The sequence below is a fragment of the Pinus tabuliformis genome, chromosome 6, assembly GCF_031772625.1.
Source record: "Pinus tabuliformis cultivar Carrire ecotype Pingquan chromosome 6, CPIR1, whole genome shotgun sequence".
Classification (NCBI taxonomy): domain Eukaryota; kingdom Viridiplantae; phylum Streptophyta; class Pinopsida; order Pinales; family Pinaceae; genus Pinus; species Pinus tabuliformis.
In genome coordinates this window covers 876,635,913-876,643,679 of record NC_142292.1, presented here as the reverse complement: position 1 = coordinate 876,643,679, position 7,767 = coordinate 876,635,913, and the positions used below count along the sequence as shown (strand labels likewise).

The 7,767-nt window shown below is 34.4% G+C and overlaps 1 non-coding gene across 1 annotated transcript; it reads right to left on the bottom strand.

Moving 5' to 3' along the window:
* Nucleotides 1-4,898: 4,898 nt before the first annotated feature.
* Nucleotides 4,899-5,003, bottom strand: LOC149261673 (U6 spliceosomal RNA). The gene has a single exon (XR_016261260.1). It is a non-coding gene; the product is annotated as a U6 spliceosomal RNA (small nuclear RNA).
* Between the last annotated feature and the right edge of the window lie 2,764 nt (nucleotides 5,004-7,767).

The window sequence follows — 7,767 nt, the reverse complement described above, 5'->3', positions numbered from 1 at the left end:
CTTGTACCATGGTTAAGGGTTGGCCAAGAAAACCTAAAGCATGGTTGAGGGTAAGATGAAAAAAATTAGAGCATGGTTACAAGTAATGTGATAAAACCCAATATGATGATGGCGGTGGTGATGTAGGGGGGTTATAGGCACAAGTACAAGTATGCAGGTTGAATGAATCATGTACATGAAGGACATCCTAGTAGTTTGACAGTTGCAACAACTACGTACCCATGCAATCTAGTGGATGGTTCTTCCTTTATATGGACATAAACATCATAAAACTATGATGAAAATGCTAGGTTAAACCAGGTATAGACATTGCTAATCAAGAGGATCATATACTATAAATGAAATCAAGTTAGGTATGGTAAATAATTCATTTCTCCATTAAGGTGAAATGTTAGAGATAATAGAGAAATGAATATTATAGATTGTTAGAGTGTCAAGGATATATTTTAAAATATGTGGATTTCCAATGTAAAATTTAGTTGGCACTAAGTAAGAGTCCTTATCTCTTGAACTTTGTTATGGTTATATTTTATTGTGATCCCATTGCTATAAATATAAGATTTTTGTTTATACCAAACTCATATATGATTTAATGTTATATTTGTTTCCTTATTTACCCATTCATCCTTCGCGTCACCAGGATAAAGCCTAATTGCATACTTGTTACCCTCTCTAACAAAAAACTAAGAGAAAAGGTCGAGTAGAGAATTTCTCTTCTCAATATTACGAATTAGCAAAATAAGTTACATTGGGAACATCAACAATAAATTACTATAGTGGGGCAGAATGAAACTGGACTAACTGAAAGTGAACTAGGACACTTGGATGGATGGTTTTGACACATAGCATGTGGTTGGAATTAGATTCTCCAACACTCGCCCTTAATTACAACCACATAAAAATTTAATCAAGATGTTTGCTAGTCTATCCCTCAACTAGGCTTACAATTGAAAAAAATTGACTTCAACTAGATTTACTTTTCTTCTTCTCTTCTTCTAGATCATGTAGCCTCTAAATTGTTTCAGTTTTTTCTTCTTGTTGTATTCCTTCAAAGATTACTTTCTTCATTTGTTGGTGGAGGTTTTCCATTGTTACAGGTTGTCGAAGCATGTCCAAAACTTCTTCAAAAGTTGCCTTGTATGTGGGTTGTCACCACATGCCATCTTTTCTTCTGCAATCTTCATTATAAATTTGTTGCTATATGAATTTATAACAAAAATATATTTCTTCAAGACTGCAATACTTGAAAATTCATTAATTTGTTCACCATCGATGTTGTCCTCAACATTCATTTCTGCAACTTCTATGCAGACTTCATCAAGGCATGGTGTTGTAATCCATGCTTCAAGGAACTTTAACTCTTTTTTATAATTGGCTATTTTACCTGAACATTAGAAATCAATGGCAAGTGTAAAAGCATCTACAAAACCACATTTGTTGTGGACGTTATGATCTGTAATGAGAGCTTTCTCTTATTTTGCTTCCCTCTCTCCCTCTTCCTTTGTCTCTGTTTTCTCTTTGTGGGCTTCCTTCTTTTCCTTTGCCTATATCTCTGTCTCTCTTTGTCTTTGTCTCTTCCACTTGGTTTTTAGATTTGACTGGGATTATCTCCGCAAATAGAATCATGTCAATATAATGTTTTTGTTGCATCATTTGCAACCATACATCATGAGGTAACAACTCCTCATCAAATTTAATATCAGCAAATTCAATTGCTAGATTAACCATAACAATGGCTACTCCAATGGCAACTTCACTATCATCAACAAGCTCTGACGCTGGATTCACCAAATTGTCATCAACAAGCTCTGTTGTTGGATTCACCAAATTGTCATCAACAAGCTTTTTTGTTGGAATCACCAAGTTGTAATCAACAAGTTTCGTTGTTGGAATCACAAAATTTTCATCCACTTGGGGTTGTGCACAGTGGGATTCACGAGCATCAATGTGCTCCTTCTCTTCTTTTTTATCAGAATCATCGTCCACTTGCGGCTTACCACAGTGGGATTCAACAAACTTTTTATCTTCAACTTGATTACTACCTCTTACACGAAAACTCCTCTTAAGGATATCCCATGCCTGTTTGGTTTTCTTTGATTCATTCATTCTAGTTGTTGTTTCTCATCATCAAAAACAAAAATTCAAACATCTCTTGTTGCTATTTTGACTTTCTTAGCCTCTTAGATTTTCCCATTTTTTTTGTGTTGGATGAATTCACCTCAACAAGGCAATCATCTTATAGACATAGTGATTGCATGCAATAAAAACATCTTTACGGCCACATCTTCAAACAAATTAGACAGTCAACTATATCTATTTCTTTGGCTCTCATTCATTGTGTCTACATGTAGCAATGGTAGTTCAAGAATCTCAAATTGATTCATCTTGAATATAATCTTTATCTAAATTACTCACAAAAGCAATACTTCCAAAAAATACTTTAACACACCCGTTTTTTTTAAATATGAAAATACTCACTTTAATTTGAATAACGCTTCTTTTAATATTACAGTGTCCACTTAAAAAAAAACTGTAAGTCCATTTAAAAATCACCACTCTCAAAGCCCTCTTTGAAATTTAGAAGGGAATTTTAATGATCTGTTGATACAATACGAAACCCCTATTCCTTTGTGTATTATACCAATCCCACTTCGCATTAAAAAAATAATGCATCCAAATATTCACAAAGCCTTTTAAAATATCCTTTAAATAAATCCTTTCCACGAATAAACCTTTGAAACAGATTTCGAATGACCATTTGAAACACCACGAATGAACCATTGAAACAATTTTCATGAATTATCGTGGAGGTGGAGGGATTTTAGTTCATTTGACTTTTCATATAAATGACTTTCTTTGATTCTTCAACAAAAACGACTTACGACACCTTTGAAAATTCCTCTGCCTTTTTTAAAATGCCGAATCCTTGTTTACGCAGTTTTGCGATGATTAAAATGCCGAATCCTCGTTTGCGCAGTTTTGCGCACTCCTCATCGCATAGGGTGCGGAGATATGCCGAGTTTTTTTGGGTTGAGATGCAAAACTGAAGCAGTGATCTTTCTGGACAGATGCGTAATTGATGTATTTATTTTTTACCGGTACGGAATTGAATTTGATTTTGTATTTTCTCTTCCATCTCTCACGACCTTTGTTTTTGTTTTTTTGTGATGCTCTTTCTGGAGTTTTATGTGACCTAGTACTCTGATACCATGATAAAATTTGAAAACTCTGAAGCGAAAGATTGATGTTTTCAACATTACTAATCAGTTAAATAAAATTACAATGAGGACATCAACAATAAACTGAAGTAAACTGGACTAACGGAAACTGAACTAAGACAATTAGATAGACAATTTTAACACTTAACTGGTGATTGGAATTAAATTCTCCAACACTATCCCAACCCACATAAAAATCTCAATAGCACACAAGACACAGAGGTGGGTCAAAAGTACCAGCAGACGATCTAGGCAAGGCCCAAATCTGATGACCTTCATAGTGGATGGTGAGAGACTCAGAGCTGTCTAGCCGCTCGTCCTTCACGACAAGATGAGTCCGAAAAAGCCTGTGCTATGTGTAGAAAGTGGCCCACCCTAGCGAGAAACGAGCCGAAAATGACTGCAGAGAAAAATAACCACAGGCCTCTTATATCATCACATGTGAAATATATTTCCACCCGTTTAAAATATTTTTAAAATTTAATAACCACAGGCCTCTTATATCATCAGATCTGAAATATATTTCCACCTGTTTAAAATATTTTAAAAATTTTGCATAATATTTTCATTTCTTTATTTCTGATCCATTTTCAAATAAAAAATTTAAAATAGCATTAAACACTGAGAATCTATATATTTCTATTTCTTTAGTTCTTGTTTGATTATTTAATATGAAGTCGTTGGTTAGTTATATGAAGCTTTGTAGTTTCTGAATGTTCGGGGAATGACATTTCCTGCAGGAGCAGCAACTGGAGGGAGCAAACAAGTCGCTCCATAAGAAGGTAGGTGGAAAATGGAGGCCCTCGATATTGTCATTGTTCTTTCAAAGATATGAATCATGGAATAGTTTGTTTGCAAAGACTTCAACTGATGAAATGTGGTTCCTACGCCATACCATGGCTATGTGGAAAACAACAGCTTCAGTTGTCGGAACTGGGAGGAAAATATCCATGTGATCGGTATCCTATACCAATATCCGGCGCCTCGTGGCACTCTACTGCTGGAAACTATAACACTCACGTCCTGTCAAGGCATTGCGAACCGACTCTACATATTGGGTAATTCTTTCAATTCACTTTTGCTTTCAGATTTCTTACCTCCTCCTCACTCACACATGGCGTAATCTGTCTACAATTCTGTTCTGTTCTGATATACTTCTTTAGGAGTTCTATTTACGATTGACCAATCCCTGTTGAGTATTTTCTAAAACATGATTATTTAAGGCTAACACCAGATGCAGTAAATTTGTTCTGATTTTAGCTAATCATTTTCTGAGTATCTTGGGGTCTTTCAATGTTCTAACCTTTGCTATTATTCGTCATTCTTTTATGTAGCTATTTTGCTTTTGTTTTCGTAATTGATATTCGATTTTAGAACATTAATATGAAAACGAACAATCTCAGATTCCAAAAAATGCACCGGTGCCATTTAGCGTACCTCATCCGAATGGTCTGGTTTTCCTCCGAATTATATGCTAGTTTTGAACCGTATTTTGCACTGTTGGTTTATATAAGAAAGTTGTTCCGAAAAACTAGAACCCTGTATTAGGGTTAAAGTGCTATTTCTGGCTTCTAGTGAACTCAGAACTTTTGGGATACTTTTTTTTTTCAGAGAGAAAAAATATCATAGTTTATATTAAGTTCAGTATACCTACAAAAACCTGAAGTCAAATGGATCCAAAAAAATTTGGACCATTTCTCGATTTGTGGGTGTCATCCTTGCGCAGGGGCCATGCTAATCTTCTCTGTTTCTATTAAGCAGGTGCCCGTCTGCCTCTACTGGAAACCATATTCCTGGCCATATGCAATCGGGAAATTACGACTGTCCGCTAATAGTGGCTGCGATGGAGGGTGACAACTCGTCAATTTAATCTCCTACGTTTATAATTTGTAAAGAGCATATTTAGTCGAACAATTGCAATAAGTTGATAGATGCAGATAAGCATGGGTCAACCAGCATAAAATATAGTGTATCCATTTATATCAAATGAAGATCATGGTTATTAGTATCCATTAAAAGTAAATATCATTTTATTTAATTAACACAATATTATTTTATTTATTTTAAAATTTATTTTTATGGGTTGAAATTTTTAGATAAATATGTTTAAATTATTATGATTAATTAAAAGGTTAGCTAATATCATTTTATTTAATTAACACAATATTATTTTATTTATTTTAAAATTTTATTTTTATGGGTTGAAATTTTTAGATAAATATGTTTAAATTATTATGATTAAGTAAAAGGTTAGCTAAAATTGGTATAGCAATTAAAAAAAATAAAACTACTCATAGTTTAAAATAAAGTAAGTTTTTAAATAAAGTAATTAGAATAATTTAAAAAAGAGTATTTTTTTTATTGAGGTGACAAATTATTTATATTTATCTTGATTTAGGTGTTTTTTATTTTTATTTTAATAATATTAATTTTCAAGTTTACATTGGTTAAAACAAAATGATATTTTTAAGCTTTAGCATAGCCTTGGTATAGGTGGAGTTTTTTTATTAATTTATTTTGTTCTTATATATTAATTATCTACTCATTGCTATGCTACCAAGGGAAGAGGATAGAGTAACATGTAGTGTCTTTAGTTTAAATATTTTATGGTATAAAGTGCTACTAGATTTGTTGTATCATTCTCCACTATTTTCTAAATATGAACTCCAATTCCAAGCTTCACACTTATCAAGATTATAATAACTTTTTAACCTTTCATTTATCCCTTTTCTAATGCTATATTTTCAATTATGCTTGTAATGAAGATTAATTCCAAGATATTTGTATAAGTCACTTCCTCTAAGTTATTTTTCTTTTTGTGGAATTATAATGCTTTTTCTTTTTCGTAAGGTTGGTTATTCTATTTGGGAAGAGGAGTTTTTACATGCCATTTTTCTCTGTGCTACTGGTCTACGTGTCAAGAAACCAACCAAGTAACACATATTGAGTGTCTAGAGATTATATGTGTCTAGTTTCAACATATTCATAGTCATAAAGCAAAAACGACTCCAATGAACATGGAGATACATGAAAGAAAAATATAAAAGCTTTTATTCCAGAGCAATTACAGCCCACACAAAACAAAAATTCACTAAACATTGACTATTAAAACATAAAATTGGAGTTTCCAGAAGCTTGAAGAAGCCATCGACTATGTCATGAATCCTAAGATCTCCTTAGAAGCACCATCACTAGACCGCCATCAAGCCATCAGCCCTGATAGCCACAACGAATGAACAACGAATGCACAACAAAACATGGTGAAGCCTTCCTAACAAACATAACCGTGATCGAGAATGCACAACGAATCATGGTGAAGTCTTCCTAGCAAACGTAACCATGACAGGTGAGCCATGACAAAGCATGCTCAACGAGCCATGACGATGCCTCCTCGACAAACATGACCACCAAGAACTTCCACAAAAGTGCAGGGGAAATGAGTATGTTGAAAGGATTCAAACATTGTGCTACTTTCAACTAGCCATGTAAAACCATTACCCAAATTGCATAGAAGAAGCCACAGGATCCCTCTAAAGGAGAGACGAGAAGACTGTGATGAGATTAAAATTTCTTGTTGATCGAAATGAGGCACAACATTGTCCTAGAGATTCGAACTATCATTGAGCACCTTGGTTGCTCACTAAGACATCATATCCACCATGCACACTCTGGTGGATGTTAATTACCAAGCCAAGGGAGGATGTCAACAGAAAAATTTTCAATTCTATGAAGTTCATTGTAGACCAATGTATGGACCAACCATTAGGTGTGTGGACATACTTAGGATTGTGGGAATGGTGACCATGAATCGATATGTTGGAGACGTTAAGAATAACTAACATTTGTGACAAAGTAGGATTGCAATGCACCATGTTTGGAAACAAATTTAAAGAAGAATACAAGAAAAATATGATGCCACCACAAGACAACTTTAATGGGAGCCACTCTTGATAATGATAAGGCCACATAATGAGATTGTAAGTGATGAGATGGACAATGTACATAATCCCAAAGTAGGTAATTACTTCCATCACACTAGAATTAATCCAAGCATTCCATCCTACAGAGGGACTTATACCATGGGTTAGATGGTCACTTGATCAACACATTCTCATCATGCTTAAGAGATATGGCTGAAGTATACACTCATTGTGGGGGAAAGATCCTGGTTTGCAATGGAGAGAGAGGAAGATCTCCACTCATTGGGAACCTCATGGGACCAACTCACATCAAGTGAAGAATTGTCTTAGTCTAGAGCATAATTGGCTAGGAGATTTACAATATTATTTCCTGAATAACGAATACGAGACAACCTCAGAGCATATATGTGCTTAGGAAAGGATCCAACTCTAGAGATGAGATATTCCATGCACCAACTACTTTAGATTTTAAAAATGGATGAACCACATTGAAGCTTCCTCCAAATGGCGATGATCAGTAGTGAACCCCCTTCTATCAGAAGTTGATTGTAATTTCTCCTGAAGGGAGTGCTTAGACCATGTACAAGTGCCCATACCTTTTCTTCATTATTATTAGTGAAGGTGAGATC